Below are 26,480 nucleotides of genomic sequence, written 5' to 3'. Positions count from 1 at the left end.
TGCTGATGTGGGCTTTGACCCTGTTTTCTATTACAGCACTGATATCTACATTCTCTATACTGTGTGTGTTTACACTGCACGCATCTTGATGTTTATACTTCTGGCATTGGGTAGCATTACATCTAGGTTCCTATCCCTTGTGGTACCCATGAGGTGGGTTTGTGTTTTTGTGGTTTATGATTGTTGAGGGTGGATGTTAGTTGGGGTCCTCAGGTGTGCATATGGTACATGATATTACATTACTTAACACATGGCATTCATGCCTCAGGTGGTGCTGCAGGGCCGCCCTGTCGGATGCACATACTACACTCCCTGTACATGTTTGGAAGCTGGTTGTGTCATGTTAGGCATCCCTGTTACTGTATGAGTGAGTCAGAGTGGGTATCAGTCCCAGTGTTCCTACTGACCAAGTGTATGTGCTATGCGTTGCCTCTTTGCCAAGGCCAGGGTATACTGGGCACGCCTCCTTCTGCCTACTGGGACAAGGTCAGGTTGTTCCTCCTCCGAGTCACCCCCTGCCTGTGGTGGCCTTGCCAATGGTGGGGGATGTTTGTCCCAGCCCTGTGCTCCTCCTGCTGCACCTGTTTCCCCAGGATCATATTATGTAGCATAGCACATATCATGATCATTTGGGTACATGTAGTTGGTGTGTACTGCAAGGCTCCACCAGAAGTGTCCAGACACCGGAACCGTGACTTGAGCAGCCCAAACACACGCTCTATGACATTACGTGTTTGTGCGTGTGCCTCATTATGGCGTTCCTGTTCAGGTGTGTGTGCATTTCTGATGGGTGTCATCAGCCACGGCTCAAGTGCATAACCCGCATCCCCCACTAGGTGTCCGTGTGGGAAGTCCCCATTGGCAAATGATTGGTACAGCTGCGTCAGATGCCAGATATGGGAATCGTGGTAGCTCCCAGGGCAGCCAGCACACACATTCATTATTATGCCCTGGGCATCACACACGACCTGGCAGTTGATGGAGGGGTATCCCTTGCGGTTAATGTAGGCTCTACCCCGCTCACCGGCTGGTGCTTTGATGCGTATGTGCGTGCAGTCTATTGCACCCAGCACCTCAGGGTATCCCGCTATTTGCTAGAAGAGACGCATATTGCTGGCCACAACCTCACGGTCATTAGGGGCATATATATGATCACTGACATGTGGTGACATGGCATCCAGGAACTGGTGCAGTACTCTGGAGGCTGATGCCTGTGATATCCCCATCATATCACCAGTTGGTCTCTGGAAGGTACATGTTGCTAGTATTCTTAGGCCAACACATACCTTGGTTTCCACTGGGATGGGTTCCCCTCTGTTGGTTCTGTGTGTGAGACGTGGCCTGCACAGCTCAACAATCTGCTGCAGAAGGTCTCTGTCCACTCTGTAGCGCTCTATCTCCAGCTCAGGTAACCCATGGTAGGTGACCCTGGGCCTGTATACTCTTCTCCTTCTCCTCACTCTGGGTTGTCTGTCAGCATCTGCATTGTCACCACCCTCAGCAATTCGCCTATGCCTGATTATAACAGCTATGGCAGCCCCTAGCATTTCTGCTCCGAGTTCAGCTTTTTTCAGTTTTCAATTCTGATAGCTCAGTTTCTGGCAGTATCTCTTGTGAGAAACAGCCTGCACTGCTCTTTGCAGTGTTTTAAGTGCTGGGTTGGGCTTCTAGTCTGCTTGTGTAATTGCCTGCTTCTGATTGTTATCACCAATTAACTCCAGCAGGATCTTCTGGCAGTTTCCCTGTATTTTAGTTGTTTCCTGTTTCCTCTATGTTTCCTGAGGAGGAGCAATGTGCACACCAGCTTAAACACGCTCACAGTCACTTACACGCGCACACATCCCTACACGGTGTTACACGCGCGCACACATCCTTACACGGTGTGAGCTTGGCTGATTCATGTTAAAACGCGCGCACACTGCCTTACACACGTGCACGCCCGCGCAAACCGTTGTAAACGGTTTGCAACACGCTCCCACATGTTGAACCTGCCTTACACGCGCGCGCATGCACGTATTTCAAGAAACTTTGAGTGTAGGGATAGCGTATACCCTCAATTTCTTGACTTTCCTAGTGTTCTGTTGGGACACACCTCCCTCCCTGATGTCTGTCTGTCATCTGTTACCTTACATTGCCCTCCAATCTGGTACATTTATTACTATCCTTCCCCCCCATGATGTCACCTACCTCTTACTCTGTTCCTCCCCTTCTCTAACTCTTACACTACTCAGACAGTGCTCATTACCTATGTGGCAGTGTGATTCAGTATTGTAACCCTCATTTACATAGGATTGCCTAGTAATGCTTAGTTACATGTCTTACACGGAGCTTCCCCCCCTTGACAACCACTAAATGGAGGCCATATTGTTTTTGGTCTGCAAGTCCCTCCATTGACATTCCATGTAATACATAAATCCCACAATTGTGGGCTTATAAGCTTCGGTTTTAAGTTTTAGGTAACGCACCCCGTTTGCTGGTGTGCTGCAGTTAAACCCAGAAATCCCGTGAAAAAAAAAAGTTATATAACTTATTTTTGCAACAGTTCTTCATGCCAATGGCCACATATTTGGCCATTGGCATGCTTAATGAAACATATGCACCCTTTATTTGGAGCTGACATGGCTCCGTTTTTAATTTTGCAGAAATGTACTCAGTTGTCAGCTGAGTACATTTCTGCAGCTAACACGTCCGTTACACGGACTGGTTTCGGCTTCGTGGATCGCTCAAATACCTCATTTGCATATCTTTAAGCTGCAAATGAGGTATTGAGCATTTCCACGCCCAGTCCGTGTAAGAGACGTGTTAGCTGTCTCTTACATGGAGATTTGGGCTGTTCCTGAATCGGGAGGCTTACACGGAGGCTTACACTACTCTTGAAGTCCGTGTAAGCCTTCCTGAATCTGGCCCTTTGTCAGAGACAAATCAATCTATAAAACTTTGTAAGTAAACATTCAACATTTAAATATAAACCATTACTCTTGTTACTTTGCTATGTTTTCATTTGATTGCCACACTTTCTAATATGGTGTACAGCAGTATACAAGGTCATGAAATTGAGCTCTTAAAATAAATATGTAAATAGCACATGACTTGTATTTTATACTTGGATCTCGGTATCATGCCCAAGTCCTATTTTGGCCCCTGCGTTATTTTGAAACACCTGGTGTAAAGTCTTAAATGAGATTGTACAAACCTTCATATAAAACAGTGCACTGTTACAGTTCTCTGAATCAGCACTTGACTATTCTTCCTTCCCCTAGTATTTACTTTGTATATACCTCACATATGTATTTACATAAACCTTATATGAATTCAATATATTTTTATCCCTACCATTTTTACTGTACTTTCACCTCTGTATACTGCACTTTTCAATCATACTATACTGCCAGTCTTATTCGAGCCCATTTACTCAGTTAAACATGAGACAAATAAACAGTGCGTATTCTGGTGCATTCTCCAAAAATAACACAAAAGTAAAGAGTGGAAAAAAAATAAAACTCTCACTCTAATAAGTAAAGTTCATTATCAAGTTACCTGTGTTACCCAATTCAGGATCGCTTGAACTTGACCTAATACTCAACTAAGCATAAGGCAGATTAACTATGCAAGACAGGATGACAGTATAACACAGGACATGTACATGGTATGCACATGTGCAGGTAATCTGGAAGATCACCAATTCACCTATAGTATGTCTTTGGAATGTGGGGGAAGACTCCAAAAATCACAGAAAGTACATGCAGACTCTACAAAAATGGTACCCCAGCTGTGAACTAAAATGGTGAATTAAGGAATTTGAGGCAGAAGTTCAAACTGCTATACTACTGCGTCACTTGCATACCCTACATATTTTAGGTGAGTGCGTGTATGTATGTACACACACAGACATACCCACTTATGGAATACGTGTGGATGCATAAGATACCCTGATGGGTGGCAAAACAACATACCACAAACCAAGTCCCCTAATCCTGCAGTAACAATATATATGCAATGTTAAAAAATGTACTGTATTTTTTTTAATTTTTATGACATCACAATGGCTATTTAAATAATTTATTTGAAGTATTTTGGTCAATGGATGATTTTTTGCACATGACAAGTATTTAAAGGGTGGTTTCAAGTTTTTGTATTTATTCTGATGAAGTTCGTGGTGTTTTATTAAACAAACGAAAGCTTATAAGTTTTGTGGTCCGGTTCCTTCCTGGTGTTTGGTTTGCTGCTTTTTTTTACTGTTACTTTGTTCTTTGGAGTTGTTAAACCATTTTTTTTTAATATGAGAATCTCACTAATCTGGAGGGATTGCTCTTTTCTGCAACAGGTTTGTCGTCTCCTTTTTGGACAACTCTTGTTGATAAGTGGAAAGTCGGCTTGGGAGGGAATAATAATGGGTGTTGAATAGTCTTTGCACATTACCTCCGGTGTCTTTGTACATTACTTCCTGGATTTACTTGTCCAGTGTGATGGCTGTGTGAGCAAGTTTGGCAAGTCCTGAGGGTTTTTAATGTGAAGGGGGTAAACTACAGAAACTCATTATCTGCAAACATTTCTGCCTATACAGCAGCATCTGTTCTGACATCTACCATCCCCCCCTTGATGGTGTCTGAATATTGCTATTCAACACAGGGCTGTTGAGGTTTCTTCGACTGTAAATTCCTAGCATGTGTTTTTTTTTTTTTTTTTGTGAGAATAACTCCTTTGTGGAGTGGAAAAACTTCACCATGTAGCTGTGAGTGTTCTTCCCTCTTCCTTAGTTTTAAGCAGCTTTGCCATTCCTCTCAACTGCAGACACTGAAAATAGGAACAAGGGCCCTTGACGTAGATACATGCAACTAAAAATCTGGGCATTTAATTAGCACAAAATCTGATCATCAAACAGCACATAACTCTTCCTGCTTCCACTAGAAATGTGGGATATTACTCAGAAACAGGTGCTTAAAAATGGAAAATGACAGAAAAATATAGGCACATTATCAAGAAAATAGTACAAAGTATTGCAAAACTCTACCACACAAGGACATTTATTTTTTTGTTTCAGAAAAAGGTAGGTACAGGATGCACATCTCCTTTCTTTAAATTACTGTTGCCACTAGTAAGTTGGTCATGTAGTGTAGGTTTCTGTTTAATAGCAAACCAAAAACGTCACTGGGAACTGCTGCTGTACAAATACTGTAAAATGTTTATTAAAACACAAAACAAACCAAAAAGTATTAAAGTGAGCGCTTTCGGGCTAAGCCCTTCTTCAGACAAAGTGCTTCTCACAAACATCACATTTTAAAATAAACATACACCAATCACTCTTCAGTAAAAAACCCCACCCTGTTTTAATTGTTAGCTGAACCTAACAAATCATCATTAAAAACACTCTTACTTAATAAAAAGTACGCCTACTTTTAAGTGTTGGCTTCAGAGGCACCATATCATTCAGCCCAGGTTGAATATGGGCTGCTAAATCTAAAATCCACTTTGATTCTATGGTTTCTGTCTTTAACCTAATATCACCCCCTCTCTTATTAATGAATACATTGGCTATCACCCTAAATTTAAATCTATGTGTAGGATTATCCTTTACATGATTATATAGCGCATTGTGCTCATCACAGTTCCTAATTGACGAAATGTGCTGTAGTATCCTGACCTTAAGCATATTGTTGGTTTTACCAACATAATATCCTGAGCATGACGTGCAATCAGCCAAATACACCACATTAATGGTCCTACAGGTAGCTCTCCCTTTAAAATGAAAACTCTTCCCTGTGGAAGGATGTGCAAACACTGTCTCCCTATTAATATGATCACAAGCCTTACAACCCCCACATGGGACAGTACCCAACGACCTAGGTAGGCATGTGACCTCATTGTTTCCCCTATCGTGACAGAGTATATCCTTCAGGTTCTTATTTCTCTTATAACTAAATTGTGGAAAGTCCCCTACTATATCACTCAAGTTTCTGTCACTAGTGATGATGTTCCAATTCCTCTTGATGATGTCACACACCCCTTTGACATTACTGCCATATGTTAGTGTTTTGGATTTGTTTCTGTTTAATAGGCAGATTTAAAAATCACGTGTCATGAGAGCGATTTGGAAATCTGAGTGAAGGGGGTAAATCAAGCCTGAAAATAGGGTACAACTCCAAAAATAAGGACATTCTGTGCAAGGATATATCAAGCCTGAAAATGGGAATGTTCCTCCAAAATACGGATAATTGAGAGGTCACAGCTTTTCCTAAACTTGCATCCCAAAAGTGAGGAGCCACCATAGGGACATTAGTAAATGACGTCTTGAAGTTTTCCACAAATGAACAATGCCTGAACCAGTTGTGATGTCTGATGACTGCTCCAGCCACACTTGCTGCACAATCTACTGCATTATGCAAAAGATGTGTGGAGGGCATGGACACAGAGATCAAAGTTCACACCCAGGAAAGCAGCTAATGTTATGGTTCTCCACGGGGCAACATGTTCAGTACTTCTAGTTTTTTTACTAAATCACATCTCATCATGTTCATCAGGTAATAAGGCTGGCCAGCCTTTACAGTAAAGACACCTGACAAGTAAACATGCTTCCTAAAGCAATCCACGGCTTTTGACTCTCTATGGTGGTGGTGGTGGTGGTAGGGTAAATTTCCTAAGGGCTCTTTCTTAAGGGCTGCAGCTACATCAATCAAGTCTGCCAAGGTGGCTTAGTCCACTGCTGATGGTCATTAGAATGACAGATATTTATTTTCCAGCTTCAATACTATAGGGTCCATCACACTGGGCTCTAGCCAGGCCTTCGGCTTACCAAAGAAATAATTTGGTCTGCCAGAGGAACCATCCAAGAGGTTAAAGGGTGGAATGAAAAGCAGCCCGCAAGAGCTCCTCTTCCAAAGATAATGGGTTGAAGCTCTTGATAACTGAGGGAGAAGAGAACTCCTTTCAGTGCTAATTGGGAGAATGGCTACTATAGAAGTCACAAATGGAACTTTTTTTTATAAAGTGTTTATAGGGCCTTTAGAATACATAATACAAGATCAGAGTGGATGCTGGGAAAGCTCACTCATAAGCTAGTCTCGCATTACTGGAGAACTCTAGCATAAGATTAAGATGCAACAGTATGGTTGCTGGAGAATAGGCAGAATGCCACTGATCACGGTACACAAAATTTTTGTATTTCCTAGCCAGGCTCTATACTTTGCCAATTTAAGGCTAGTAGCCCAGGAGGACATAGGGAAAGGGTGGGTGTCTGCAACTTCCTCTTTTCTCCTTCATGTCCAACTATTCCAGTTGCTAGAAACAATAGTGATAAAAGTCTTGTATTTGAAGATTAAAACATATTGCTAACAGCTAAACTTCAATGAAGACTTAAGTTAAACAATCTGCCAGTATAAGAAAATCAAGATAAATACAACACCTGCAAAACAACTATATAGACTACAACCTGCTAGGTCACCACAGCAGAAAAAGAAGTATGAATCCATCTACAAATGGTCAGATTGTAATATAGAAAAGTCAAACCCTGCAGATATACTCCAGGTCACCTGAACAGCGGTCTACTGCACTGGTGTTTTGCTACAAAAATCTTTGGAGTTTAGCTAATCCATATCAGTGAGTTGTCAGCTGTTGTGCAGTGGATCATCAACCTTTTTTTATTTTAGTATAAGAACCAGTTCTGATGGCTGTGACTGATACATCAAAGATTTATTTAAAAATCCTCAGAATCGCTGCTCCAGTGACATACAGGGATAAAGCTCTGACTATGGTACAGCTGACCCGGGTTCAATTAGCAACTCAGGTGAGTGACAGAGCAGCAGAGAAGGATAAAAGTACCCATCCCAGGTGGGAGGATACTCACTGATATGTTCTCCAAGTGGGATGTGGTCCAAAGAAGGGACTTGCTCTCAGACATAACAATGAGTGTGGTGGGTGAGGAAAGGGAAGTGGGTAGGTCATTAAAAAATATATATATATATATATATATACTGATAACTGCACAACCTTTTCTTGCTCCATACAAACCCAAGTATTGCCCCACTAAGCTTTAGTACTGTTTGTACTTAGCCTGGTATCTTCAAATGCATACAATAGAAAACTTCAAAAATGTAAAAATATATATTTTTTAATTTGTCCTTTAATTCCTCTGTTGGCACTGTGGCAATCATCAGACAATTCTCACATACTGACATTAGGCGGCCAATCATTTAGCAATCATAAACTGTCTATTTGTTTCTTTCATTTTCAGGCAGTCCTGGCAAAAATATCAGTCAGTAGTAACCAAGATGTCAAATGGTCAGAGGTGATGAGTGGATGAGGTAGGATGAGTATGCAAATTCTGCTCATCAGAGTATCATGGAGGGGATCTTTTGAGTGATCATACAGCAACAATGTACAAAGCACAGGAAACGGTGCTCAAAAGTCACCACATACAAGAATAACTTCTTGCACTGCTGAATAGTCAGATAAGCTAACTTACATGAAGGCTGGCTGTAGTCGGAATGAATGAAAGACTACGTGTACTTTTTGCAAATTTTGGCCAGGTAGTGTTTCACTTGCATATCCTTCAACTACTTTATTTCAAAATAAAAGATCAGAAGCTTTTTTCTTGATAAATCTCAGCAGCAGTTATATCATGCTACTTTCCACATCCCGCTATTAACTTCAATCAGAAAAACGTGGGTCTTTTTACTTAAGCGGAGGTTTGGCTCCGAACCCACGGGTAAGAATGAAGGCGAGATTGGACTACATAACATTTACTGTTTTGCACTGACTGAAGCTATTCTGGGCATAACTAGAGTTATTCGAAGTATCTCGAAGTGTGTAAAAGTGCTTACAGTGTGTGCTTATTACTCTGCATTTATTCTGAAGAGTTTATATGTGTGCAAAGTGGCAAAGTGTAACTATTTCATAAAGTGCAGTCAAAATACAGCCATTTCGAAAAGTTTCTTGTCCTGGGTGTGTCTATTCACAAGAGCTACCATTACAGATTGCTGAATAACTCTTTACAGTGCAAGAAAAAGTACAGCCATTTTGGGAAAGTTTCAGTGTGTTGTGTACCGTTTATTCGCAAAGTGTAATTACTTCAAAATGATTTTTATTCTGAGCTTCTTCTGCCCAGTTCAATCGCACAGTGCATTTATTTTGAAATGTTTCTTACATTGATGAGGCAATTTTATTACAGCATAGTAATTTCAAGAGTATTCTTGTGCCCAAGTGACTTATTTTTCAAAGTACAGTTATACAGAGGCTTGTGTTATTGGGCATAGTTACAAATACTGACATACATTTCTGGTATACATATGTGTGTGTTCATGCATACTTGCAAAAGCCCTCACTGGTAGTGTGTTAATATGGCAGACTGATTTCGAAAACCACTGCCACTTGTATTTGATCACAATACTGCAGAGAATTAGAGAATATTTGAGCAAGAGTACAATATTTTATACAAGCAGCTTATTCGGACAAAGATGCAAGCACCAGGCCATTCATTTTGCTAAACCTGGCTGGGTCAGAGACTACTGAAAGGGAGCGCTCATTTTGTGTATGCACCAGCAGTATATGAGGGATAAGGTGAAAACTGTCACATTATTGTACAGACTGAATCAAGGGAAGACCCCCCCAGTTTTTGAAATGGAAATTCAGGGAAATGTGTAACCCCACCCAGACAAATGTTACATTAGACAGGCATCCGTTTTAAATAAGATATCAAAAACCAGGGAAAACCTTTGCGGCTTGTATTACTGACCTGAGAAACAAAGTGAAAATGTGTAGGTTTGGTGACTTAAAAGAGGAGTTAATAAAGGACAGGCTTGTGTGTGGTATTAATAGTGCTGCAGTGACAAAGATTTTGCTTCATGACAGTGATTTAATGCTGAGCAAAGCTATTGAGATTTGTCAAATCCATAAAGTTACAGAAAGGCACACAAGTATGCTTGCAAGTGATAAGAGCATGGTTTCAGCAAGCTCCAGAGAAAATGTAAACAGCATGCAACACATGGCTAGCAGAAGCAGGCCTAAGCACATGGCACCTGCCACACCTGCAGGCTCCCCAGGTAAACCCGTAGTTTTACAGCAAGTTCTAAGAGAAGGACATGCTCAGTGCATTACAAGGGCGAGCCAGCAAAATCCAAATCCAGCTTTATTGTTAACTGTCGCAATTATGGCACCAATCATAAGTCTAAAAGAGAAAAATGCTTAGCGTTTGGTCAGCAATGCCACATGTGCAAAAAAATGGAAACATTTTCAAAAGTCTTGCAAATCAAGTAAACCTCACACAGTTATAAAGGATCACTCAAAAAAAAAGCAAGTTGATCACATAGAGAGTTGCAATTCTACTTTCTACATAGATGGTGCATCAGTAATTGGTGAAAAGGTTGACACAGTAAATGTGTTGGCAAAGAATTAAGTGTTTTGTACTGCCCAGATCAATGGTAAGCCTACTGAGCTCAAAGCAGACACTGGTGCAAAGTGTAATGTTATGTCAGCAGACAAATTTGCTAAGGTGAGAGCTGATGAACAACTTAATGTGGCTAGTTGTGCAAAACGTGTTGCTTATGGAGGTGAAGAAATTTAGACCGAAGGCTCAGTAGTGCTTTCATGTTATTTGGCTGGGAACTGGTACAGCTTACTATTCTATGTAGTCCGAAGACTGTGTACTTGGGTCTCAGAGACAGTTTGAGAATGAATGAATCGGCTTTCCTTCACCAAAGAAGTTAATCATATAAGCACATATCCTAATTCCAATTTTTCCGAAGCTATTTTCTCAGAGTATGCTGATGTTTTCGATAAGTTGGGCAAACTTCTAGTTGTATATTCTATAAAGTTAGACCCAGGGGTCAGTCCAGTGGTCATACCAGCAAGAAAAGTTCCGATAGCTACGCAGGATAAAGTCAAAGCTCAGGTGGATAAAATGGTGCAGCAAGGCATTATTTGTCCAATTGCAGAACCAACTAGAATGGGTGTTGTCCATGGTAGCAGCCCACAAAAAAGGCTCAGACAAAATCAGAATATGCATTGATCCAAGAGATTTGAACAAAGCATTAAGGAGACAGCATCATCCCATGTGTACATTTGAGGAAGTCACAGCCCTAACACCAAATGCCACTGCTTTTTCTGTTTTGGATGCAAGAAGTTCATTTTGGCAAGTGATGTTTGATCACAAATCTTCACTACTTTCAGTACCCCATCTGGAAGATCTAGATTCCTCAGGATGCCATTTGGAATAAATTCTGCAAGTGAAGTCTTCCTGCATGCAATGGAGCAAATTTTTTCAGGTTATCCTTGTGCCATAATAGTAGATGATTTATTGGTTGGAAGCGATAGTGAAGCCGAGCATGACAGAAACCTTAAGAAAGTTCTAGACAGAGTACGTGAAATGAACTTAAAGCTCAATCCTCTGAAGTACAAATTCAGACTACCAGAAGTTACATATGTAGGTCATTTACTTACTTGCACTGGCTTACGACTAGAGCCATCCAAGCAAGCAGCCATTCTTAAGATGCCAGCAGCAGATAATGTTCAGGCTCTACAATATTTTCTTGGTATGGTGAACTACTTATGCAAGTTCATACCACACTTCAGTGAGATGACAGCGCCTTTGAGAGAGCTAACATGCAAAAATGTTACATGGTCTTGGTTGGAACAGCACCAGAGAGCGTTTGAAGACCTTAAGCAGAAAATTGCCACCCCACCCACATTAAGATACTATGATGCGAAACTTCAAAATTTGGTCTTGGAGCAGTTATTCGTCAAGAGGGAAGACCAGTAGCCTATGCAAGTAGATCTCTTACCCAAACTGAAATGCAATATGCTCAAACTGAAAATTAACTTATGGCAACAGTATTTGCATGTTCAAAGTTTCATGATTATATTTATGGATGAGCTATTCAGATTGAAACTGATCACCAACCTCTAGTCACTATTTTAAAGAAGCCTATGCATTCAGCTTCAGTGAGATTACAAAGAATGATGTTCAAATTGCAGAATTACAATTTCAAAAAGGACTATACAAAAGGCAAACTTATCTGGTTGATACCTTATCCAGATCACCCAGAACTACAAAGGAATAGTTTCATGCGGAGAATTTTGACTGATGTCATGGAAGTGCATAATTTTTCTACCATGAGACTTGATGAGCTGAGAAATCCTACAAAGACTGATCCAATTTTGCAAAAGTTCAACCACTACATTAATACAAACTTATTTTCCTTACAGAGATGACAGGTTGATGGAAGCTGACATTATTTTCAAAGGTCCTAAAATTGTTGTTCCTGCTTTCTTACAACATGAATATATTTTTGCATTGTGGTCACCCAGGTTCCGAATCTACCATAAGAAGGGCGAGAGGACTAGTATTTTGGCCTTCGCTAGCTAAAGACATTGACAAAGTACTTTCTTTTTGTTCAGTATGCAATTGTACTAAACTGCATTTGCTAAAAGAACCACTTCAGCTAAGTCAAGTTCCTGAACTACTTTGGTCAACAGTAGCCACCGATATATTTGAGTAGAAAAATCAGCATTACTTAGAGTTGGTTGACTCTTATTCAATCTAGTTTGAGATCATTTTACAAACTAATCTAATGTCCACTGTTAACACCAGGTTGAAACGTCATTTTTCAGTCCATGGTAGTCCACACAAAATTATTTCTGACAATGGTACCCAATTTATTAGTCAGTTGTTTCAGAAATTTGCAAAAGAATGGGACTTTGTACATGTTACTAGTAGTCCAGAATATCCACAGTCAAATGGACTAGCTGAACATGCAGTACAGAGTGCAAAGCAATTACTACAGAACTTAAAGCGTGATAATACCGATATCTTTTTGAATTTACTCAATCTCAGAAACCTACCCTGTGACAATATACTTGGCTCGCTTGCTCAGACTTCTATCTAGGCAAACCAGAACATTGCCTATCAGTTCCAGTTTTTTGAGGCCTAAAGCTAAGAACAACAGAACAATTAGAGCCTAACTATTCATAAAGTGTTCTTTCCGGAAGTCCAGCTATGATAATTGAGCAGATTTCTTCATCCATTGAAAGAAGAGAGATTGTGAGGATACAAACAGCGAAAGGTTTTGACCGGATACAAGTACATGTTCCGAGCCAAGATCTTACTTCATAGGATCTGATGATGTGGAGTACAGCAGAAATTGCAAACATCTTCTTCCTGTATCAGAATCGAAATAGCAGCACTGTTCCTGTGATAAACACTCGATCTCAGAGCAATCCAGACAATGTTCCTGTTGCAGAATGTGTCTTAACTTCTACTTCCATTTCTGATGATGTCCTTGATGTCCTCAAAGTTGAGCAGTCGGCAGAGACCGTCCCAGTTGCTAGACTTAATTCTAATTTCTATGTCACACAATCTGGTCATATTTCCAAACCTAGTGTGAAATACGCAACAACCTGAACATAATTGTCTATATGTATTTAGTTCTGCATAATTGCATGACAAAAATTATTTGTATCGACTGCATGTCAAGCAATGTTGTCAGTATTGCATGACTCATTTCTCAAAGAGGGAGGACGTAGAATAGTGTGTGTGTTCTACCTTTAAGAAGTGCTTCCAAGGACAGCACGTGCATATAAATAGCAAGCACATGCTAGCTTCAGTGCCATTTTGAGTGTGCAGCCAGAGAAATGAGCATGTATGAGTGTAACAGCTAGTCTGTAGAAGTTTATCTAAGTTAAAGTTATTAAACCTCAATCCTGATGTGTTTGTACAGAATAAAGCTGCCTGAACACAACCCATGAAGGCTCGTTTGTTTTATCCTGACTGGATGAGCGACAATGCCACGACCAGTAGAACTGATCACAGCATGTAGAACTGCCCAAGTCGCTTTCCTGTTGTGAAATTCTCAAGATTCCCTTCTCCTCTCAGGTTTCCAGTTCTGAACCACTGCAATAGCATTCTGTCAGTTGGTCAGGTGACAGTAGCAAGAGGGTAAGAAAGGCAGACAATGCAGTTATGGTCACTGGGCATCTGCATGTGTATTGCTTTCTTGCGTAAGGTGGACATCTAAAAGTTACATGTAGTGGAGTGACAAGAAAGTAGAGGCTGGGTAGTGAGTTGTCTCATGTAATTGGCATTACACTGGGAGGGGATTGATGCATGGGATGTATTGCCAAGGAAATCAAACTTGTTAAAAATCTACCAAGACGCAAGATAGAGCCTTCATATCCTGTAACAAGTAACCATGCTTCACAACATTCAGGACAGACTCCCCAGATTTCCACTGGGTGATTTCTAGGTAAATATACTCCACATCCTGGTGGCTCCAAAAGCAGAGTAACCCTGAGAAACTAGGTCTACCTTGTAGTGCCTTACAAATATGTGTTGAGTGATGTCCAAGTCATAGCTGCACATATCATACATATCATCCACTAATGCTCTTTATATGAACATGGCTGAAGTACAGACTGCGCTGGGATAGTGGGAAGCTGTCTCCATGTGCCAGCACAGAAATTTATAATGCAGTCTGAAATCTGCCTGGAAATAAACCAGCTCCACTGGCATACACAGATAAAGCCCTGCCTATGGCCCAGGCAGCCAGAGTTAGATTAACAGCTTGGCAGTCTGATGTAACTGGCAGAGGGAACAAGAGGCATGACTATGCTAAAATTTTCTCACCTCTCGGGGGCGGCATGCTAATGAAAGCAGATTGTGTGTGGTAGAATCCCCAGTGGTGACTGGGAATGATGCAGAGGTGTTGGTTTTCAAGGAGGCAAGATCAACTGACAGTGCCACACAGTAGTGTAGCCTGCATTGTGGAGGCCCTCTACATGTCAAACTCTTGGATGCAAGTGAGCATGTACGGGTGTCAGAAAAACACCCCAATTGCTATCTCAGTGAAGGCCGCTCTCAGTTGGGTGTCTCACCATTGATGGGGAATGAATTGGTCAGGTTGACCAAGACAGGGTATGATGGTCAAACAAGCAGCAGGGGACAAATGACATCCACTTGGGAAGAGTAATTTTAAAGACTGGTTGCCCCTTTCTTCATTAGGCAAAGGAGTCAAATAGCTGGTCTAACTTCCTAAAGTCCTTTGTCCTGTCCAGACAGAACCTCAGACTTCTATGTAGATTCATACAATATAGTACAGTATATATTTCCTTTGTTTTGGTAATTGTAGAAAAAGGAAGGCAGATGAATCATTTGGTTCAAGTTAGTTTCGGTCATGACCTTTGGCACAAAAGAGCATTTCATCTACAGCATAACCTTATCCTTATGGATCACCACAGAGGAGAATTTTTTGTTAGAGCTTGTAGTTCTGATATTCTACTGGCTGACGTAACAGCCACCAGGAAGACAGTTTTACAAAACAATTATGATGTCTATTGTGCAAGCAAGTTCAAAGCAGTGAAGTGAGAGATCTTATAACAAAATACTGATCCCAGGATGGAATGGGATCCTTCAATGGAGGCCCAAGGTGGAAAACTGCTTTCAGGTAACGTCTTGCCCACTGCAGACACAACCAGGGAAGGTCATTTACCACCTTGGTGACAGCAGGAGTTGAAGGCAAACCCTCAAGGATATGTAATTGATGTCTGCAGGGCAATCTACATCTTGGCTTTGTCTGATGGTACACCCTTGTAAGGCTGCCCACTGTAAGAATTTTTTACATTTATTAGCATATGTGCTTTGCATCGATGGTCTTTGTGATGCATTCAATACTTTCTTGAGCTTTGTTGACATTTGGTTACTGCCTTTGCTTAAAACTGAAGTCATGCAGCTATCTTGAGTGCATGAAAGTTAAGTGCTGTTTCACAGACAGATGAAACAGGAACGTCTGGAAGGAAGGAGAAGGAGGGGACCTTCCCAAATGTAGGGATTCAGCAAGGGGAACCACAGTTGCACTGGCCAATATGAGCCATTAAAATCACTTTCAGTTTGAGCTGATTCCCCTTTCGAATTGCCTTCAGGATGGGCGGGTGGAATGGTATGCATAGAGCGGGCACATGGGAGAGGAGTGCGGCAAAGCAGTCCTTACTAGCTGTTGGACACGGGAAGAAATCATTCTTGCATTTTTCATTCCTTGGCAGATGAGGGGTAGGGAATCTGCAGTTGTTCTTTTTGGAGTAGTTTTATCAAAGGGATTTTGCAACCTCTAAACCATATGAGATCTTTTCTTGAGTGGCCCCATGTGAGGGAGTGTGTGCAGGCTATAATGGGAGTGAGTGATCATTTGTAGGGTAGTAGTATAGTACGGCTGAGGCAGGACATGAGTAATTTGGCCATACCTGGGTTGTGAACCATCAATAAGTTGTAGCCGAGTGCCAAAATCCCACTGCTTGATGGCTTCGATGCATAGCTGGAAACAGTGACGGCCCCCTACCTACTGCAACATACCACAGATGTTATCTCTACGTGCACATTAAGGGGCTTAGGGGAATGAAAAGCTGGAAAAGACTGCAGTGTCAAAAGCATGGCCCTGAGTTCTAGGATGCTAAACAAGGAGCAGGCATTAGTGAAAAGGACCCTTGTGTTGTCTTGTTCTAGTAATACCTTCCTACCCTAAGGAAGGCAAATATGCAGGCAAAACATATGTGGGTTGTGGACCAATAAACAGTTACATTGGGAAAGTGGCACCACCATTATAAGCACTGAACATACCACCTCGAGTGCATGATCCATTTTGAAAGTGGTTGCTTGTACTAATACCGATTCAAATGGAAAGACCACTGTAAAAGCTTTATGTATAAGTACACATGAATTATTAATGGACCAGTGATTACAATGTGTCTACGCAGTCTGATAATACTGCACCCTGTGGGTTCTTGAGCTAGGCACACCTGCTTGAGTGAGGATTGGTGTTTTTCTCTCGCTTTCTAGTCTATAAATGTTCTGTGCTGACGGGTGTTAAGGATGCATACTGGTAGTATTAAATACTGAGAATTCACTGATGTTGATCTCTAGCAGCTGAAACAGACTGGTCACAGCCTATGATTATGCCCCATTCAGCAGCTGTTGGGTTTGTGCAGCTAGTTACAAATAATCCTGGGAAAGGAGCACCTTGGTTCCCTGCAGTCTCTGCTGAGCTACAACTACTATCACGCACTTGGTAAATACCATGGGGCTGTGATGGGACAGACAGGCAAGCTTCTGAACTGAAAGTAATTGGCCCTGACCCTGAAATGCAGACAGCTGCTTGATTTCTGAGTAATCTTTAAGGGTAAGTAACTGTCTTGAAGGACCAGAAAGCATATCCACTCCCTTCTAGCTATGCAAGTGAGGACTACTTGCATGCTGACCATGTGGAAAATTTTCTTGTGTACAAAGTGATTTAGGCTTCAGAGCTCTAATACGGTCCGGATGGCTTGAGTCTTTTTTTGCACCAAAAAGAATGCGAAGCAGAAGCGTTGGTTTCTTTGGTCTGATAAAAAGTACAGCTGTATACAGTTGTAGTTGCAGTATTCATAACATTAGGGGGATCCACTACCTAGGGCAGCCTAACATCCGGTTAGTCTACCAAAGCCTTAGGTTGCTTTAAGGTGTGCAGTATGCTACATGTATGCTACTTGACTAGCACAGGGCATAAAGGTGACGTCAGGATGTGCCATCTTCAGAACTGAAAGTCCCAGAAGGAATGCCAGTCCAAGGAAAAATATGAGGTAATCAGTGCATCCAGAAGACAAATGGACCAGGGAAAGGGGAAGGGATTGAATACTGCAACACTAAAGAGAAGGACATCTACCGTAATGGTAAGATTTTATACAACTGTACTGTCCTTCCATTTCACTATTGCAGTATTCATAACATCAGGGAGAGTGCCAAAGCTCAGGAAGAAACTTGGGAGGAGGAAGGACCAGCAGAGCCCTCTAGAAAACCATGAAGGATGGCACTAGCAAAACCAGCTCTAGCTCTGGAGATTTCATCCAACCTGTAGTGCTTGGTAAATGTATGCACAGAAGTCCAGGTAGCTGCTCAAGAATAGAGTTAGTATCCAAACCCTTGAAAAAAGCACCAGAAGAAGCCACAGCCCTAGTAGAATGAGCCTTAACAGAATAAGGAAGGCTCTTACTATGAAACAAATAACAAAAATAAATATATTTTGAGATCCAAGAAGAAACAGTCTGCTTGCATGCAGCTAATCAAAAGGACCTGGGATGAAAGGAAACAGATCTGATTAGATTTCCTAATAGTCTTTGTCTTATCCAAATAAAATCTGAGTTATATATACACCTCCAGAGTGTGCAGCATCTTCTCACTAGCAGATTGTGGAGAAGGGAAAAAAATGGTCAGAAGAAGAGACTGATTAGAAGACAACTCATTCACCCCCTTGGGCATAAAAGAAGGATTAGTACATGCAAGGACACCCTGTCCTTATGAAATATCAAAAAAGGAGGATGAACCATAAGGGTTTGAAGCTCAGACACCCATCTGGTAGAATTACAGGTTAACAAAAGAACAGTCTTCTAAGAGCAATGTTGCAAGGAAGCTGAAGCTGCAGGCTCAAAAGGAGTTAAGTGGAAACCATACACCATAAAGTGTTGCAATCCCTGCACAGTATGGTGGAGTGAGACTTAGGAGAACATCAGCATAGAGGCAAAACCATCTCTCCTGCAACACTCTACCACACAGCCAGCCTAGTCATGCCACTAGTATGTCCATGGAAGGAGGTAGAGCTAAACCTAAAACCAGCCAGAGAGAGTAATGACAGACCCCTCCTCTCTTGCTCATTTCCCTGGTTAACAAGGTGATTCAAAGTCCATTAATTGGGAGGCTTTCTTCTCTAGAAAGGACCCACTGAAAGAATGGCCAGGTTGGGGTACACCCCAAATGTAGTATTCGAGAGAAGAATGGAGTAACAGGGAGTATAAAGGGGTCTAAATCAGCAGTGGATAACTAAGTCATTCTTTCTGCACAGCAGCACTGTGACACGGCAAGTTCCCACTATGATCCATCTCCCAACCCAATTCTGAGCAAACCTGTTGTGCCAGTTAGGGAACTGGTAGTCCAAATTCATCCAAGGGATTAAAACCAAACACAAGGGAGAAGCATAAATCAGAGGAGTAAGGAAACACTCACACACTGCAATGTCATGTAGCCACAGAGTAGAAGCCCTTAAAAAGATCACTAACACTTCAAAGAAACCTAGCCTGGCTGTGACAAAAAGAATTTCATATTTACTGGTGACTACAACCTTACTTGAATGGGTGAGAATACAAGACTGCTTGACTTGCTTGTCCATTATAATTTAAAGCAATCAATCTCAGAAACAACCAGCTCAATCTTCCCTTTTCAAGTCCCCCATGTTAGATACCTAGATCTCAAATATTTCCCCAAAATACCTAAATACAGCAGTATTACCCACGGTCTTCAGTAACCACTGACCATCACCATCATCTGTTTTTTCGAAAGACCCAGGTAGGGACTAGTAATTATATCTAGCAGTTTATTTTCTTAAAGGCTGGAAAAACTTTGCTCCTTGAGCTTGCCAATTTGGACTGGGACCGACTAAAGAGAATCTAACCTCACTACAACTCTTGACTTGCATTTTGGGTTTAATCATGGTTGGCTTTCTTTGATCACTCTGGCTTCACCCTCATGATCAAACCACACCAACCATGGGTAAATCCTGTGATACCCTCATCCAGTCGTGGATTACTGCTAAAATGGAAATGAAAATCTAGGCCAGCTAAAATTAAAGTACCAAATACCGTAAAGAAGATAAAAGAATCATAAGATGGCAGCGCCTTATGCAGCAGCGGCCTCTTTAGCTCCTGTTGTTCGTCTTACGTTGTTTTCTTTTTTCCTTAGTTGGACTGCTTTTCTGGAGTTGCTAGCTGCCAAGTATGGAGACGAGGCAGCCATGGTGTTGATGGATCGGTTGGGACCAGTAGACCGTTCGGGATTAGCTCAGATAGCTTGTTGTGGGTGTAGTGGCGGGAATGGCTGGAGTGGTTAGCCTGGTCATGGCTGTTCATGCCTGTATGTGTTGAGGCACATCAGGATAAGTGGATTGTGGAGACTGGGTGCTGTGCTAGATCCAAGATGATACTGAAGCTGGAAAACTGGACCTTTGCTTGGTGGAGACAAAGTTGGTGTTGGAGTGGCTGCTGGATTAAGATTGAGATTGTGGAGACTGTGGTTGCTGACCTGGACAAAGGTGGATGCTGGAGACCAGACTGTCTGCTTAGATGTATGCTGATCTGGACTTCTGAATTTCTGTTTTGTCGGATCGGTGGAACTGGACTGGGACTTGGTGTGGAGATGGAGCTTTGGTTGGCTGTGACTCTGTGTTATATGTGTATATTGTTTATGTGATTTACGTGCTTGTGCTTTTGTTGTAATGGTTTGTGTGTTGTGTATCAATTCAGCTGTGCACTTCATGGCTGTACGGTCTAAATGACAAAGTTTTACTTACTTAAATACTTAGAATTGGAGGTGGGAGCCTAAGAAAATGGAAGGAGCAAACTACATAAAAATAAATGGAATTTGTGGGAAAAGTACAAGCAGAACAATGTGCAGAAGGAGTAAGGAGGTTTAAGGGAAGGCAGAAACTCCGCAACATACGTAGTACTGGAGTGAATGATAACTGTTAAAAGGAAACAAATGTATACAGCATGAAAATGCTGAAAAATATTACTATGGTTTGTCTTCTTTTCTGTTAATGTACTTGTACCCATGTCACATGTTTAAGAATACAAATGATCCTGACAAACAACTGTACATACTCAAAAACACTTACATAAATACTAAAAATGACAAAGCCTCACATTAAAAACAAAAATAGTTTTTTATCCACCCCACCTCAAGGCTTCTAGGACTTGAGCAGTTTCAGCTTGGTTCTCTTCAAAAAAACTATTTTCTTCCAGTCCTCAACACCCAGCCCAGGCCCTATATCTCCATGGTAGGTGCCCCAGCTATTCCCCACTGGTCTTCAGTATGTGATAAACTTAAAAAGCGTACACAATTATCCCTCCCCCAAACCATCCTGTATACTAAAAATCCCTTCTGAAAAAGTCCACCAGCTAATACAAACTGAAACTGACAAAAGAGCAATAATGCCCGACAGGGTGTGTGTTAATGTGTAATTAATGCCCGCCCAGGGGTGTTGAGGCCCGACACCACAGCCGGAGGGTCTCTACACCCCTGGAGGGGCATTAATTACATGTAACATACACCCTATTGGGCATTATTGTGCTCAGAAAATGAGAATGGGCTATCTGTAAAACCTGTTGTGTTTTAAGTGTGTGTGTGTGTGTGTGTGTGTGTGTGTGTGTGTGTGTGTGTGTGTGTGTGTGTGTGTGTGTATATATATATATATATATATATATATATATATATATATATATACACACACACACTTTTTTTAATCACTATATATTTTTTAGTATATTTTTGATGTAAAATAGTTCCTCTGCCTAATGTTTCAAACTTGCTGTAGTATATGTTACTTGTGTTGGAGGAAGCATTTTACAGCCAATGTATAACATTTTAAAAATAACCAGGTTATTTACCTTATTTTTGGTGCCTTACTCCTAATTTTTTTTGCTTTACAGTCACTGGAGATTGAAGTTACTATACAATGACATACATTTCAGCTTCAGATTTCCTTTAGTTTAGCAGATTTGCAATTTTATAAGAGCAATAATTACGTTTCTATTTTACAGCCTTTGTTTCCCCTTTATTTTCTGCTTTAGCCTGATTTCTTCAGCTGAAAGATGCAGAGGTTTGTAAACCTCTTCACTGCTGCTGCTGCCAGTGGTCATCTCACAATCTCTGCTTCAGAAAAAAAAAATGCATGCTAACGAAAACCCTGTTATTCTAGAAATGTTATAAGTTTATAAGAGCAATATTTAAAATCTGTCCTTATTTTCACCCCTTTGTTTCCCCATTATTTGTGCCAAGAGGCATACCTCTCAACTGTCCATATTTTTACTGAATGTCCAGATTTTTGGCTCATATTTTTGATCTGTTCCTCATAAAAGTTGTGTTTTTCTGGCAATTTACTGGGATGGTCTAATGTCTGAAGTCACTAAAAATAGCATACATTTGAGTTACAGACTTCATATCCTTCAGAAATCTCTGTTGCTCTAGCAACTAAGTTCATAAGAACACTATTTAATATCTGTCCTTATTTTTAAGCTTTTGTCCCCCCCATTTTGTTTGTCCCCTCATACACACACACACACACACACTTCTGCTTTCATGCATGCATTCACTCACACAAGCAAACAGCAACATAAACACACACACACACGATCATTTCTCTCTCTTACTTTCATGCATATACTCTCTCACAAACACACACAGACACACGCTTTTTATTTTACACTCGCTAAACAGCAGAAATGCTGCTTAACCAGTGTAAAATAGCAGCTTAACCAATCTGTCTCACACTCATACAGGCATACATTTTCACACACTAACACATACACATTTTTTTTAATTTTACTTTTATTTTACACTTGCTAAACAGCAAAAGCGCTGCTTAGTGAGGATAAAATAATGGCAGCCATTCCGTTTTTCTCAGTCCGAGCTCCAAGTCAGTATGATAAGCTGCCGTGAAGCGGCAGACCTGTTTTTCACCGGGCATTACTTGTACATTAATACCCGGTTGGAGAACACTTATTCTCCAATCAGGGTACTGATGTACAGTAAGCCCATTCTCTAAGCCCCACTAACAACTGGCAACATTGCCTGCCTTCCTTAAAATGGCTAGCCCACTCATAACCAAACAAGACTTATGGCTTCAGTCTTACTTCTGGTTAATAGAGTCATCCCATCTAGACAGTTATCCCATCTAGATTCAAACATGCAATTGCCCTGCCACTTCCTAATCTGTCCTCTTCTACTGACCCACAGGACTTTTTCCTTCCAGATAACCTTTGCTGTACCACAAAGATTCTTGAAAAATGGTTTACAAGCAAGTCTTAGACTGGTTGGACAAATATGGAATCCCCCTGGATAAAAAAATATGGTTTTAGAAAAGAGTTTAATGCTCTGATATTTAAAACTTGATGAATGGCCTAACTCTTAAATGGTTACCATCTTTGCAGACAAAAAGGGAGCTTTAAAAGCAGTTCATTATTCATTTTTGATATCAAAGCATGAATCCACAGGCACTGAAGAAGGTTTTCTAAAAAATATCAACTAACTGCAGAACAGGACTTTTAAAGTCTGAGTCATCCTCCTCTAACACAGGAGATTACTAGGCCAATTTCTGCTTTCATTTTTTTACCAATGCAACTCTGCATGTATAAGGACAGACATGCAGACTAAAGTCAGTGTTCTTTGGTTTTACAATAATAAACTTAGAGCAAGTACAAAAAGACTGCAGACATGTTATTCACCACTTAGGGAAAAAAGTGAAAGATTTCAAATGAGAATATTTGACCCAAATAAATGTACAGTCCCACAAATACTCAAGTACAAATGTTTCAAGTTTTGTTTAGGTTCTACACTCATTTAAATCCCATACTCCCATCACAGTACACGCTGCGGTGGTGGTGCTGCGGTAGCATTGTCGCCTCACAGTAAGATGTCCTGTTCGATTCTCAGCTAAAGCGTCCTCTGTGTGGAGACATGCGTGAATGGGCATACCTTCGTTGAAGGTTGTACGTTAGGGCTGACAACTCAGTACGTAAAAATCTACTGCCAATCATTAGCGGACTGGAGTTCCGCTGTGGCAACCCCTAACCGTGAAAAGCCAAAAGAAACAACAACTCCCATCACAGTACTTAAGCTACTTGGGTACTGCTATACAATACTCAATGTGTTAAAGTCTGAAACTAGACAGGACAATGGAGTAAACTACTTCTGTCTCAATTGGTAATCTTGTTCAACATTACTTATTAGGTTTTATGACTAAAGATGGGTAACACAAGTATTCAACACTCTACAGTGTGAAGTTTAATGTGCAAGTGGCAGGCAAAACAGCAAAAACAGAAACTCAATATCAAAACTATTGAAACATTTTTTTGCAGGGGTACTTTGTCCCCCTATACCTCCCCACATACACATCCCTGTTACTTACATGGCTGTACACTGGAGATTATTCAAAATATTGTAATCATGGAGTTAGTACACACTCAGACCTGTGCCCATTCTGGAGTTTTGGAAAACATGTGCATCAATCGTCTGTCTTGCTCCTAGCTTATAATATTCCTACCTATCAGAGTGCAGTAAATAATCAGCAGATTTAAATCTTTAGTTACAGAGAATACCACTGCTCTCTCAAGAGCTAGATGAATCACAATAACTGAGAGAGTCTCTTTACCCTTACCTTCATTCTCTTTTAAGCTGTTTGAGTTGGATTACTGGCCTTCCATAACTAATAAAGATGCAATTAAGCCAAGATCATAAATTCAGGAAACTCTTATGAAGTGGTCCAATTTCAATACAACAGTTGGAGAGAAAAAGTCTTCTTAAACTTTTTTACCAAGCAAATGACATATTGTGTTGGTGAAGAAAAAGGAAAACTATCCTGTATTTTATATAAACATCTGGATCATCTAAATGGAGTATAACTTTAACTTCTTCAGGGAAAATAGACAAGTTACCCAGGCCATTGTTGCTGTGCAGCAACCTGCCTCAGTGTTTTTTCTCCAGTACTTACCAACCTTCGCTTCTTTTGATAAACTGTCTGATTTGTTAGCATGGATGCCTTTACCAAAGATGAACTCTTGATATGTTATGCATGTAACTTGCTGTAGTCTTTGCTCCTCTCTCTACTAGTCCTATACAGTGTAAATTAATATGCTGAATGCATCATCTTACCCTTCTGTTACTTGTATTTTCCTTTCATCGGGATTCTGCTATATTACAATGGGAATGCTAAATCTCTGCTGATAATTACATTATGACTGGTCTGCCAGCTTGGCTTGACTGACTGTTCGACTGTTCTGACTTTTATTCATTACTCTGTATATTACTCAAACTATCTATCCTGTGAACAATGTCTCATTGTTGTCCATTCTGTTAACTCCTTCACACCTATTTTCCCTCAGTTAGATCTTGCCGAAGTACAGCAATAACTTGAAATCTGTATGAAAATGGTTTCTCACTTTTTTTTTTCTCTCCAAATCTTTTGGCTTTCTAATACCATGACAGGAATGGACCCCATCCCTAAGTCAAAGTATAATTAAAGTTCATGAAATTAGTATTGTTTCAATCGTTGATGTCAGCCAAAGTGTTCTTTGTACCACCCGCAATGTGCCCAGTAATGACTCCTTCTGCAATTCATTTGTATGGAGATACATGTATTGTTAACATATCTAAACACAATTGTAGATTCTTTTTTTTTATAAGACCTGTTGCTCCTACTACTACTGGAACTGTCTGGGTATCTTTGCTCTCATTTCTGCCTGCAAATCCTGACATATTATGACTGTGTGTCTCCCTATACGCAAGACACTGTAGTCATTGGGAGTAGCAATTTCAGTGATCAATGCTACTTTGTCTTATTTTCATGGACCACTACATCTGGCTTTCTCGCCAAATGGTCATTGTGGCTTTGTTAATTGTTTCTAAGCATATTAATATATTTCAAAGTTCTCTGCCTGTCTGTCCATATCATGAATGAACAGCCCACCTACCAGGCTAAGAAAACAAAAATGACATCATGAGCAATGTGAAGAACTAAACTAATGCTGAGGACTTCAACTCACAGCAGGACAAGGAGGCTGTCTCAGAAGACTAACACATTTCTTCCACTAGTCTTACCTGAGAGTCAAGTCAAGGGCTGGAGTACTTCTATTTTTACTTTTCTTTGCTTAGTGCATGTGTGGGGGCAAGACCTTATTTACACAGACTGAAATTTAATCCATCTGCAAACTTTTTTTGTCTGGTCAGTTATGATTTAGGTATATTTTTATGCTGCTCCAGTTATTTCCTACAAGATGAGTACCTCCTCCTTGATGACAGATATCCAAAAGCCATTTTTGTCCAGAGTGAAGACTGGAATATATTTTTGTAGTATTTTCCAACCGTATTAGGTTGTACTATAAACAGAATGAGAGTTCACCAGATATTTTCAAATTTTTGCTTTCACCCCTTGCTTTTCCCTGTGTTGTTTCAACTGCCAGCTTTATAAAACACAGAAGCATGTGTTTTTTCTTTCATCCCTTGCTTTGCCCTGTGTTATTTCATCAACTGCCAGCTTTATAAAACACAGAAGCATGTGTGCACACACACACACACACACACACACACACACACACACACACACACACACTTGTTGAGTATATACACTCAGATTACACAGATACTAGGCTAGCTGCCATTGTGGGCCATATTTAAGCCATACCAATTTCCATTTTTGTCCTTGAATTAACCTATCCAAACTGATTAGGTTAGAGACTGGCCTTACCCATACCAAGGCTGATAATTATATATTACCCCTAATGAGAATAACTGGGAGCCTACCATAGAAAATTTGAGGGGACTTATGCATGGGATAAAGCATTTAGGTGTGGTCTCTGCCCATTAGTAGTACGGGAAACAGTCCTGCCGTAAATTTTCTGTTTTCCATCCAGAGATCCAAGTGGCACTT

At 40.7% G+C, this 26,480-nt stretch overlaps 1 protein-coding gene across 3 annotated transcripts in view; it reads right to left on the bottom strand.

Annotated features, from left to right (window-relative positions):
• The window catches only part of ATP13A2 (ATPase cation transporting 13A2), a 2,158,003-nt gene that overhangs the window by 1,258,202 nt on the left and 873,321 nt on the right, over positions 1-26,480 (bottom strand). The gene's annotated exons all lie outside the window — the stretch shown is intronic.

The sequence above is a fragment of the Protopterus annectens genome, chromosome 2.part0, assembly GCF_019279795.1.
Source record: "Protopterus annectens isolate FY-2018-M chromosome 2.part0, PAN1.0, whole genome shotgun sequence".
In the NCBI taxonomy this organism is placed as follows: domain Eukaryota; kingdom Metazoa; phylum Chordata; order Ceratodontiformes; family Protopteridae; genus Protopterus; species Protopterus annectens.
Note: the sequence above shows the minus strand (reverse complement) of the source record. Positions and strands in the feature narration are given on the sequence as shown.